Source organism: Camelus dromedarius, unplaced genomic scaffold (genome assembly GCF_036321535.1).
Source record: "Camelus dromedarius isolate mCamDro1 unplaced genomic scaffold, mCamDro1.pat HAP1_SCAFFOLD_178, whole genome shotgun sequence".
Classification (NCBI taxonomy): domain Eukaryota; kingdom Metazoa; phylum Chordata; class Mammalia; order Artiodactyla; family Camelidae; genus Camelus; species Camelus dromedarius.
Window position 1 is genome coordinate 667,112 of NW_026989771.1, and position 14,404 is coordinate 681,515.

Genomic DNA, 14,404 nt, shown 5'->3' on the forward strand with positions numbered 1-14,404 from the left:
AAACAGTTTTCATAGAAAAATACTCTTGGAGCGAGTTCAACCCAATAGAGATGTAACTTACATGGTTTCAATCACCGTGAAATTCCACGTTTCCAGCACGGTATATGCATCACGGATTAGAAAAAGATTCTTTAATATGTTGTGAAAATGTGGATTACCTATCTTTCTTCCAACATAAATGCATATTTACACCTAGAAATATTTACTCCCATTTTGAAGCTTTCTCCAAACTTCAGATTCGATAATCATGCAATTTTCAAAGAAAAATTCTATTCTAGCTAGTTCTACCCAATAGAATTGTAATTTACATTGTTTCATAACGGTGAAATTCCGTTTTTCAAAAGCGCTATATGAATCACGGTTTGAAAAATAATTACTAAACTTGTATTAACATGTGGATAACCGGACTTTCATTCACCATTAAATGCATATTGAAACTAAAAGTATTTTCTCAGATTTCACAGGGTCCTCCTAATAGCAGCTTTGAAAATGAGGCACATTTGGCAGAAAAATTCACTTCAAGCAAGTTCTACCCAATAGACATGTAATTTACATTGTTTCCTTCAGTATGACATTCCGTAATCCGAACACGTTACATGCATCACGAATTCGACAAACATTCTTTAATGAGTGTGAGCATCTGGATTACTGAACTTTCATCCAACCTACAAGCCATAATTACACCTAGAAATAGTTATTCAGATTTAGCAGGTTTTTCCTAACATCCAGTTTCGAAAATCATGAAATTTTCGCTGAAAATTTCAATTCAAGCGAGTTCTATCCTGTAGAATTGTTATTTTCCCGAGTTTCACTCACCAAGACTTTCCGTGTTTCGAAAACGTTACATTAATCACGGCTTTGACAAACATTATTTAATGACCGTGAGCATGTGAATTACCGATGTTTCAACAACAATACAAGGCATATTTACACCTAGAAATATTTACTTAAATTTCGCAGATTTTTCCTAATGTCTGTTACGAAAATCAGGAAGTTTTTGCAAAAAAATTCTCTTGTTGCATGTTCGATCCAATAGACAACCCATTTTTATAGATACCGTCACCGTAACATTCCGTGTTCCAAAAAAGGTTCATGCACCATGGATTCAACAAATATTCACTCCTGAGTTGTTAGAATGTGAATTACACATCATTAGTAAACCATTGAAGACATATTGTCACCTTAAAGCTTTTGCTCAGGTTTTGCAGTGTTTTCATAACACTAGTTTCCAAACAGAGGTAGATTTTACAGTAAAATGCTCCTGGAGCGGGTTCTCACCAATAGATATGTAACTTACATAGTTTCCTTCAACGTGACATTCCGTGTTCTAAACAAATTACATACATCACGGATTTAAGGAACATTTTTAATGAGTTGTGTACACGTGTATTACAGAACTTTCATCCACCTTACAATGCATTTTTATACATATAAATTTTTTTCTGATTTAGTAGTTTCTCCTAATGTCAGTTTTTTAATCATGCAGTTTTCGCAGAAAAATCCTCTTGGAGCGAGTTCTACCCAATAGACATGCAATTTACATAGAAACCGTCATCATGAAATTCCATGTTCAGAAAAAGCTACATGCATCAAGGATTCGAAAAATATTCACTACAGAGTTGTTAGCATAAGGATTACCGAACTTTCATCCACCCTACCAGGCATATTTACACCGAGAAACTATTCATCTGAGTTCGCAGTGTTTTCGTAACGCCAGTTTTGAAAATCAGGTAGATTTCTTAAGAAAAACTCTTGGAGTGTTTTCTAACCAAGAGAAATGTTATTTATATCAACTGCCTGGCCATGAAATTCCGTGATCCGAACATGCTACATGCATAATGGATTCGACAAATATTCACTTCAGATTTGTTAGCATGTGGATTACCGAACTTTCATCACAATAGATTGAATAATGTTACTTAGATGTATTTTCTCAGATTTTGCTGCGTTTTCCAAAAGCCAGTTTCAAAAATGAAGCAGTTTTCACAGAAAAATTCTCTTGGAGCGAGTTATACCCAATATAGAAGTAACTTACATTGTTTCAATCACCGTGAAATTCCACGTTCCGAACACGGTATATGCATCACGGTTTAGAAAAAGATTCTTTAATATGATTTGAAAATATGGATTACCTATCTTTCTTCCAACATAAAGGCATATATACACCTAGAAATATTTACTCTCATTTTGAAGCTTTCTCCAAACTTCAGATTCGATAATCATGCAATTTTCACAGAAAAATTCTATAATAGCTAGTTCTACCCAATAGAATTGTAATTTACATTGTTTCATTACGGTGAAATTTCGAGTTCTGAACACGCTATATAAATCATGGATTCGAAAAATATTCACTTCATAGTTTATAACATGTGGATTACCGGACTTTCATTCACTATAGAAGGCATATTGACACTTAGAAGCATTTTCTCAGATTTCACAGGGTTCTCCTAATCGCAGTTTTAAAAATGAGGCACATTTTGCAGAAAAAGTCTCTTGAAGCGAGTTTTACCCAATTGACAAGTAATTTACATTGTTTCCTTCAATATAACATTCCGTATTCCTAACACGTTTCATACATCACGAATTCGACAAACATTCTTTAATGAGTGTGACCATGTGGCTTACCGAACTTTCATCCACCATACAAGCCATAATTACACCTAGAAGTAGTTATTCTAATTTCGCAGTTTTTTCCTAACATCCAGTTTCGAAAATCATGAAATTTCCACAGAAAAATTCAATTCAAGCGATTTCTATCCAGTAGAAATCTTAATCTCCGAGTTTCACTCACCGAGACATTCCGTGTTCCGAAAACGTTACATTAATCACGCCTTCGACAAACATTATTTAATAACCGTGAGCATGTGGATTACCGATATTTCAACCACAATACAAGGCATATTTACACGTAGAAACATTAACTCTGAGTTCGCAGGTTTTCCTAATAGCAGTTTCAAAAACCAGGCATTTTCCTAAGGAAAAAAATGTTGGAGCGTGTTCTACCCAATAGATATGTAAATTACATAGATTCTCCCGCTGTGAAATTCCATGTTTCGAACACGCTACATGCAGATAGGTTTCGACAAAAATACACTACAGAATTGTTTGCATGTGGATTGCAAACTTTCATCACAATACAAGGCATATTGATGCTTAGAAGCATTTTCTCTGATTTCACAGAGCTTTCCAAATGCCAGTTTTGAAACTGAGGCAAATTTCACGGCAAAAACCTCTTGGAGAGGGTTCAAAACAATAGACATGTAATTTACATGGGTTCACTTACCATGAAATTCCGTGTTCCGAACACGCTACATGCAACTCGGATTTGACAAATATTCACTACATAGTTGTTAGCAAGAGGATTACAGTACTTTCATCCACCATACATGCCTTACTGACACTTTGAAGAATTTTCTCAGATTTCACAGTTTACTTTTAATGCCAGGTTTGAAAATGAGGCAGATTTGGCAGAAAAAGCTCTTGGAGCGAGTTCTACCCAAGAGACATGTGTTTTACATATATTTGCTCACCGTGATCTTCTGTGCTCCCAACACACTTCGTGTATCTCGGATTCGTCAAATATTCACTACAGAGATGTTAGCATGCGGATTACCGAACTTTCATGCACCTTACCAGGCATATTTACACCGAGAATCTATTCATCTGAGTTCGCAGTGTTTTCCTAATGCCAGTTTTGAAAATCAGGTAAATTTCTCAAGAAAAAACTCTTGGAGTGATTTCTAACCAAGAGAAATGTAATTTACATCAACTCCCTGGCCATGAAATTCCGTGTTCCGAACATGCTACATGCATAATGGATTCGACAAATATTCACTACAGATTTGTTAGCATGTGGATTACCGAACTTTCATCACAATAGATTGAATAATGATACTTAGAATTATTTTCTCAGATTTTGCTGCATTTTCCAAATGCCAGTTTCAAAAATGAAGCCGTTTTCACATAAAAATTCTCTTGGAGCCAGTTATACCCCATAGAGAAGTAACTTACATTGTTTCAATCATCATGAAATTCCATGTTCCGAACACTGTATATGCATCACGGATTAGAAAAAGATTCTTTAATATGATGTGAAAATGTGGATTACCTATCTTTCTTCAAACATAAAGACATATTTACACCTAGAAATATTTACTCTCATTTTGAAGCTTTCTCCAAACTTCAGATTCGATAATCATGCAATTTTCACAGAAAAATTCTATTCTAGCTAGTTCTACGCAAAAGAATTGTAATTTACATTGTTTCATTACGGTGAAATTTCGTGTTCTGAACACGCTATATAAATCATGGATTCGAAAAATAATCACTTCATAGTTTATAACATGTGGATTACCGGACTTTCATTCACCATTGAAGGCATATTGACACTTAGAAGCATTTTCTCAGATTTCAAAGGGTTCTCCTAATGGCTGTTTTGAAAATGAGGCATGTTTTGCAGAAAAAGTCTTGAAGCGAGTTCTACCCAATAGACAAGTTATTTACATTGTTTCCTTCAATATAACATTCCGTATTCCTAACACGTTTCATACATCACGAATTCGACAAACATTCTTTAATGAGTGTGAGCATGTGGGTTACCGAACTTTCATCCACCATAAAAGGCATATTTAGAACTAGAAGTAGTTATTCTAATTTCGCAGTTTTTTCCTAAAATCCAGTTACGAAAATCATGAAATTTTCGCAGAAAAATTAAAATTCAAGCGAATTCTATCCACTAGAAATGTTATTCCTCGAGTTTCACTCACCGAGACATTCCGTGTTCCGAAAACGTTACATTAATCACGGCTTCGACAAACATTATTTAATGACCGTGAGCATGTGGATTACCGATGTTTCAACCACAATACAAGGTATATTAACTCCTAGAAACATTAACTCTGAGTTCGCAGCATTTTCCTAATAATAGTTTCGAAAATCATGAAGTTTCCTAAAGAAAAACCTGTTGGAGCGTGTTCTACCCAATAGATATGTAAATTACATAGATTCTCCCGCTGCGAAATTCCGTGTTTCGAACATGCTACATGCAGATAGGTTTTGACAAAATACACTACAAAATTGTTTGCATGTTGATTGCAAATCTTTCATCACAATACAAGGCATATTGATGCTTAGAAGCATTTTCTCCGATTTCACAGAGCTTTCCAAATGCCAGTTTCGAAACTGAGGCAGATTTAATGGCAAAAAGCTCTTGGAGCGTGTTCAAAACAATAGACATGTAATTTACATGGTTTAGCTCACCGTGAAATTCCGTGATCCGAACACGCTACATGCATCTCAGATTCGACAAATATTCACTACAGAGTTGTTAGCAAGTGGATTACAGCACTTTCATCCACCATACATGCCTTACTGACACTTTGAAGAATTTTCTCAGATTTCACAGTTTAGTTTTAATGCCAGGTTTGAAAATGAGGCAGATTGGGCAGGAAAATGCTCTTGCAGCGAGTTCTAACCAAAAGATATTTAATTTACATAGTTTCACTCACCGTGACATTCCGTGATCTGAACACGTTACATGCATCACGGATTCGACCAACATTCTTTAATGAGTGTTGTAGATGTGTATTACCGAACTTTCATCCACCTTACAATGCATATTTATACATAGAAATTATTTTCTGATTTTTGTAGATTCCTCCTAATGTCAGTATTTAAATCATGCAGTTTTCACCGAAAAATCATCTTGGAGCGAGTTCTAACCAATAGACATGCAATTTACATAGAACCCGTCATCGTGATATTCCGTGTTCTGAAAAAGCTACATGCATCACGGATTTGACAAATACACACTACAGAGTTGATAGCATAAGGCTTACAGAACTTTCATCCACCCTACCAGGCATATTTACACCGAGAATCTATTCATCTGAATATGCAATTTTTTCCTAACGCCAATCTCAAAAATCAGGAAGATTTCTCTGGGAAAATCTCTTGGAGTGATTTCTAACCAAGAGAAATGTAATTTACATAAACACACTGGCGATTAAATTCCGTGTTCCGAACATGCTACATGCATAAAGGATTCGACAAATATTCACTACAAATTTGTTAGCATGTGGATTACCGAACTTTCATCACAATAGATTGAATATTGATACTTAGAAGTATTTTCTCAGATTTTGCAGTGTTTTCCAAAAGCCAGTTTCAAAAATGAAGCATTTATTGCAGAAAAATTCTCTTGGAGCGAGTTCTACCGAATAGAGAAGTAATTTACATTGTTTCAGTCACTGTGAAATTCCACGTTCCAAACACGGTATATGCATCACGTATTAGAAAAAGATTCTTTAATATGTTGTGAAAATGTGGATTACCGAACTTTCTTCCAACATAAAGGCATATTTACACGTAGAAATATTTACTCTCATTTTGAAGTTTTCTCCAAACTTCAGATTCGACAATCATGCAATTTTCACCGAAAAATTCTATTCTAGCTAGTTCTACCCAAAGGAATTGTAATATACATTGTTTCATTATGGTGAAATACTGTTTTCCAAAATCTCTACAGGAATCTCGGTTTGAAAAATAATTACTAAACTGTTATTAACATGTGGATTACTGGACTTTCATTCGCCATTCAAGGCATATTGACACTTAGAAGCATTTTATCAGATTTCACAGGTTCCTCCTAATGGCTGTTTTGAAAATGAGGCACATTTTGCAGAAAAATTCTCTTCAAGCGAGTTCTACCCAATAGACATGTAATTTACATTGTTTCCTTCAATATGACACTCTGTATTCCGTACACTTTACATGCATCACTAATTCGTCAAACATTCTCTAATGAGTGTGAGCATGTGGTTTACCGAAATTTCATTCACCATACAAGGCATATTTACACCTAGATGTAGTTATTCTGATTTCGCAGGTTTTTCCTAACATCCAGTTTTGAAAATCATGAAATTTTCGCAGAAAATTTCAATTCAAGCAAGTTGTATCCCGTAGAATTGTTATTTTCCGAGTTTCACTCACCGAGACATTCCGTGTTCCAAAAACGTTACATTAATCACGGCTTCGACAAACATTATTTAAACAATGTGACCATGTGGATTACCAATATTTCAACCACAATACAAGACATATTAACACCTAGAAATATTTACTTAGATTTCGCAGATTTTTCCTAACGTCAATTACGAAAATCAGGCAGTTTTCGCAGAAAAATACTCTTGCTGCATGTTCGATCCAATAGACATCCCATTTTCACAGATACCGTCACCGTAACATTCCGTGTTCCGAAAAAGATACATGCACCATGGATTCAACAAATATTCACTGCTGAGTTGTTAGAATGTGAATTACACATCTTTAAAAAACCATTGAAGACATATTGTCACCTTAAAGCATTTGCTCAGATTTTGCAGAGTTTTCATAACACCAGTTTACAAACATTGGTAGATTTTACAGTAAAATGCTCCTGGAGCGGGTTCTCACTAATAGATATGTAATTTAAATAGTTTCCTTTAACGTGACATTCCGTGTTCCGAACACACTACATATATCACGGATTTGAGAAACATTTTTAATTAGTTGTGTACATGTGTATTACAGAACTTTCATCCACCATATAAGGCATATTTACACCTAGAAACATTAATTCTGAGTTTGCAGCTATTTCCTAAAACCAGTTTCAAAACTCAGGCAGTTTCCTAAGGAAAAATCTGTTGCAGCGTGTTCTACAAAATACATATGTAAATTACATAGATTCTCCCGTTGTGAAATTCCGTGTTTGGAGCGCACTGCCTGCAGATAGAATTCGACAAAAATACACTACAGAGTTGTTTGCATGTGGATTACTGGGCTTTCATTCACCATTCAATGCATATTGACACTTAGAAGCATTTTCTACGATTTCACATGGTTCTCCTAATGGCAGTTTTGAAAATGAGGCACATTTCGCAGAAAAATTCTCTTCAAGCGAGTTCTACCCAATAGACATGTAATTTAAATTGTTTCCTTCAATATGACATTCCGTATTCTGGAAACGTTACATGCATCACGATTTCGACATTCATTAATGAATGTGAGCATGTGGATTACCGAACTTTCATCCACCATATAAGGCATATTTACACCTAGATGTAGTTATTCTGATTTCGCAGGATTTTCCTAATATTCAGTTTCGAAAATCATGAAATTTTCACTGAAATATTAAATTCAAGCGAGTTCTATCCAGTAGAATTGTCATTTTCCTTGTTACACTCATCGAGACATTCCGTGTTACAAAAACGTTACATAAATCACATCTTCGACAAACATTATTTAATGACCATGAGCATGTGGATTACCAATGTTTCAACCACAATACAAGGCATATTTACACCTAGAAATATTTACTTAGATTTCGCAGATTTTTCCTAACGTCAATTACGAAAATCAGGCAGTTTTTGCAGAAAAATACTCTTGCTGCATGTTCGATCCAATAGACATCCCATTTTCATAGATACCGTCACCGTAACATTCCGTATTCCGAAAAATGTACATGCACCATGGATTCAACAAATATTTACTGCTTAGTTGTTAGAATCTGAATTACACATCTTTAAAAATCCATTGAATACATATTGTCACCTTAAAGCATTTGCTCAGATTTTGCATCGTTTTCATAACACCAGTTTCCAAACAGAGGTAGATTTTACAGTAAAATGCTCCTGGAGCGGGTTCTCACCAATAGATATGTAATTTACAAAGTTCCTTCAACGTGACATTCCGTGTTCCGAACACACTACATAAATCACGGATTTGAGAAATATATTTTTTAAGTTGTGTACATGTGTATTACAGAACTTTCATCCACCATACAAGGCATATTTACACCTAGAAACATTAACTCTGAGTTTGCAGCTTTTTCCTAAAAGCAGTTTCAAAACTCAGGTTGTTACCTAAGGAAAAATCTGTTGGAGCGTGTTCTACCCAATAGATATGTAAATTACATGGATTTTCCCGCTGTGAAATTCCGTGTTTCGCACACGCTACATGCAGATGGGATTCAACAAAAATACACTTCAGAGTTGTTTGCATGTGGATTACAGGACTTTCATCACAATAAAAGGCATATTGATGCTTAGAAGCATTTTCTCTGATTTCACAGAGCTTTCCAAACGCCAGTTTCCAAACTGAGGCAGATTTCACGGCAAATACCTCTTGGAGCGGGTTCAAAACAATAGACATGTAATTTACATGGATTCGCTCACCGTGAAATTCCGTGTTCCGAACACGCTACATGCATCTCGGATTCGACAAATATTCACTACAGAGTTGTTAGCAACTGGATTACAGCAGTTTCATCCACCAGACATGGCTTACTGAAACTTTGAAGACTTTTCTCAGATTTCACAGTATAGTTTTAATGCCAGGTTTGAAAATGAGGCAGATTTGGCAGGAAAATGCTCTTGGAGCGAGTTCTAACCAAAAGATATGTAATTTACTTATTTTCACTCACCGTGACATACTGTGATCTGAACACGTAACATGAATCACGGATTCGACAAACATCCTTTAAAGAGTTGTGAACATGTGTATTACCTAACTTTCATCGACCTTACAATGCATATTTATACATAGAAATTTTTTTCTGATTTAGTAGATTTCTCCTAATGTCAGTTTTTAAATCATGCAGTTTTCGCAGAAAAATCCTCTTGGAGCGAGTCTACCCAATAGACTTGCAAATTACATAGAACCTGTCATCGTGATATTCCGTGTTCTGAAAAAGCTACATGCATCACGGTTTTGACAAATATTCACTACAGATTTGTTAGCATAAGGAATACCGGACTTTCATCCACCATAAAAGCCATATTGACACTTTGAAGCATTTTCTCATATTTTGAAAGTTTTTCCTAATGCCAGTTTTGAAAATGAGGCAGAATTCGCAGAAAAAGCTCTTGGAGCGAGTTCAACCCAAGTGACATGTATTTTACATACATTCGCTCACCGTGATATTCTGTGTTCCGAACACGCTTCATGTATCTCGGATTCGACAAATATTCACTACAGAGTTGTTAGCATGCGGATTACCGAACTTTCATCCACCCTACAAGGCATATTTACACCGAGAATCTATTCATCTGAGTTCGCAATGTTTTCCTAATGCCAGTCTCAAAAATCAGGAAGATTTCTCTGGGAAAATCTCTTGGAGTGATTTCTAACCAAGAGAAATGTAATTTACATAAACACACTGGCGATTAAATTCCGTGTTCCGAACATGCTACATGCATAATGGATTCGACAAATATTCACTACAAATTTGTTAGCATGTGGATTACCGAACTTTCATCACAATAGATTGAATATTGATACTTAGAAGTATTTTCTCAGATTTTGCAGTGTTTTCCAAAAGCCAGTTTCAAAAATGAAGCATTTATTGCAGAAAATTTCTCTTGGAGCGAGTTCTACCGAATAGAGAAGTAATTTACATTGTTTCAGTCACTGTGAAATTCCACGTTCCAAACACGGTATATGCATCACGTATTAGAAAAAGATTCTTTAATATGTTGTGAAAATGTGGATTACCGAACTTTCTTCCAACATAAAGGCATATTTACACGTAGAAATATTTACTCTCATTTTGAAGTTTTCTCCAAACTTCAGATTCGACAATCATGCAATTTTCACCGAAAAATTCTATTCTAGCTAGTTCTACCCAAAGGAATTGTAATTTACATTGTTTCATTATGGTGAAATACTGTTTTCCAAAATCTCTACAGGAATCTCGGTTTGAAAAATAATTAATAAACTGTTATTAACATGTGGATTACTGGACTTTCATTCGCCATTCAAGGCATATTGACACTTAGAAGCATTTTCTCAGATTTCACAGGTTCCTCCTAATGGCTGTTTTGAAAATGAGGCACATTTTGCAGAAAAATTCTCTTCAAGCGAGTTCTACCCAATAGACATGTAATTTACATTGTTTCCTTCAATATGACACTCTGTATTCCGTACATTTTACATGCATCACTAATTCGTCAAACATTCTCTAATGAGTGTGAGCATGTGGTTTACCAAAATTTCATTCACCATACAAGGCATATTTAAACCTAGATGTAGTTATTCTGATTTCGCAGGTTTTTCCTAACATCCAGTTTTGAAAATCATGAAATTTTCGCAGAAAATTTCAATTCAAGCAAGTTGTAACCCGTAGAATTGTTATTTTCCGAGTTTCACTCACCGAGACATTCCGTGTTCCAAAAACGTTACATTAATCACGGCTTCGGCAAACATTATTTAAACAATGTGACCATGTGGATTACCAATATTTCAACCACAATACAAGACATATTAACACCTAGAAATATTTACTTAGATTTCGCAGATTTTTCCTAACGTCAATTACGAAAATCAGGCAGTTTTCGCAGAAAAATACTCTTGCTGCATCTTCAATCCAATAGACATCCCATTTTCACAGATACCGTCACCGTAACATTCCGTGTTCCGAAAAAGATACATGCACCATGGATTCAACAAATATTCACTGCTGAGTTGTTAGAATGTGAATTACACATCTTTAAAAAACCATTGAAGACATATTGTCACCTTAAAGCATTTGCTCAGATTTTGCAGAGTTTTCATAACACCAGTTTACAAACATTGGTAGATTTTACAGTAAAATGCTCCTGGAGCGGGTTCTCACTAATAGATATGTAATTTAAATAGTTTCCTTTAACGTGACATTCCGTGTTCCGAACACACTACATATATCACGGATTTGGGAAACATTTTTAATTAGTTGTGTACATGTGTATTACAGAACTTTCATCCACCATATAAGGCATATTTACACCTAGAAACATTAATTCTGAGTTTGCAGCTATTTCCTAAAACCAGTTTCAAAACTCAGGCAGTTTCCTAAGGAAAAATCTGTTGCAGCGTGTTCTACAAAATACATATGTAAATTACATAGATTCTCCCGCTGTGAAATTCCGTGTTTGGAGCGCACTGCCTGCAGATAGAATTCGACAAAAATACACTACAGTGTTGTTTGCATGTGGATTACTGGACTTTCATTCACCATTCAAGGCATATTGACACTTAGAAGCATTTTCTACGATTTCACATGGTTCTCCTAATGGCAGTTTTGAAAATGAGGCACATTTCGCAGAAAAATTCTCTTCAAGCGAGTTCTACCCGATAGACATGTAATTTACATTGTTTCCTTCAATATGACATTCCGTATTCTGGAAACGTTACATGCATCACGATTTCGACATTCATTAATGAGTGTGAGCATGTGGATTACCGAACTTTCATCCACCATATAAGGCATATTTACACCTAGATGTAGTTATTCTGATTTCGCAGGATTTTCCTAATATCCAGTTTCGAAAATCATGAAATTTTCACTGAAAAATTAAATTCAAGCGAGTTCTATCCAGTAGAATTGTTATTTTCCTAGTTACACTCATCGAGACATTCCATGTTACAGAAACGTTACATAAATCACATCTTCGACAAACATTATTTAATGACCATGAGCATGTGGATTACCGATGTTTCAACCACAATACAAGGCATATTTACACCTAGAAATATTTACTTATTTTTTGCCGATTTTTCTTAACGTCAGTTATGAAAATCAGGCAGTTTTCGCAGAAAAATTCTCTTGCTGCATGTTCGATCCAATAGACATCCCATTTTCATAGATACCGTCACCGTAACATTCCGTGGTCCGAAAAAGGTTCATGCACCATGGATTCAACAAATATTTACTGCTTAGTTGTTAGAATCTGAATTACACATCTTTAAAAATCCATTGAATACATATTGTCACCTTAAAGCATTTGCTCAGATTTTGCATCGTTTTCATAACACCAGTTTCCAAACAGAGGTAGATTTTACAGTAAAATGCTCCTGGAGCGGGTTCTCACCAATAGATATGTAATTTACAAAGTTCCTTCAACGTGACATTCCGTGTTCCGAACACACTACATAAATCACGGATTTGAGAAATATATTTTTTAAGTTGTGTACATGTGTATTACAGAACTTTCATCCACCATACAAGGCATATTTACACCTAGAAACATTAACTCTGAGTTTGCAGCTTTTTCCTAAAAGCAGTTTCAAAACTCAGGTTGTTACCTAAGGAAAAATCTGTTGGAGCGTGTTCTACCCAATAGATATGTAAATTACATGGATTCTCCCGCTGTGAATTTCCGTGATTCAAACATGCTACATGCAGATATGATTCGATAAAAAAACACTACAGAGTTGTTTGCATGAGGATTACAGGACTTTCATCACAATACAAGGCATATTGATGCTTAGAAGCATTTTTTCTTATTTCACAGAGCTTTCCAAACGCCAGTTTCGAAACTGAGGCAGATTTCACGGGAAAAAACACTTGGAGCAGGTTCAAAACAATAGACATGTAATTTACATGGATTTGATCACCGTGAAATTCCGTGTTCCGAACACACTACATGCATCTCAGATTCGACAAATATTCACTACAGAGTTGTTAGCAAGTGGATTACAGCACTTTCATCCACCATACATGGCTTACTGACACTTTGAAGACTTTTCTCAGATTTCACAGTTTAGTTTTAATACCAGGTTTGAAAATGAGGCAGATTTGGCAGGAAAATGCTCTTGGAGCGAGTTCTACCCTAAAGATATGTAATTTAACTAGTTTAACTCACCTTGACATTCCGTGTTCTGAACACGTTACATGCATCACGGATTCGACAAACATCCTTTAATGAGTTGTGAACATGTGTATTACCGAACTTTCATCCACCTTACAAGGCATATTTGTACATAGAATGTTTTTACTAATTTACTAGATTTCTCCTAATGTCAGTTTCAAAAATCATGCAGTATTCACAGAGATATCCTCTTGGTGTGAGATCTATCCAATAGACATGCAATTTACATAGAACACGTCATCGTGAAATTCCGTGTTCCTAAATAGCTACATGCATCATGGATTCGACAAATATTCACTACAGAGTTGGTAGCAAAAGGATTATGCAACATTCATCCACCATAAATGCCATATTGACACTTTGAAGCACTTTCCCATATTTCAAAAGATTTTCCTAATGCCAGTTTTGAAAATGATGCAGATTCACAAAAAATTGTCGTGGAGGAAGGACGTCCCAATAGAAATTTAATTTACATAGTTTCCCTCACAGTGACATTCCAATTTCCGAACACGCTACATACTTCAGGGATTTGACAAACATTTTTAATGAGTTATGTACATGTGTATTACAGAACTTTCATCCACCATACAAGGCATATTTATACCTAGAAATATTAACTCTGGGTTTGCAGATTTTTCCTAATAGCATTTTCGAAAATCAGGCAGTTTCCTAAGGAAAAAACTGCTGGAGCATGTTCTACCCAATAGATATGTAAATTAAATAGATTCTCCGCTGTGAAA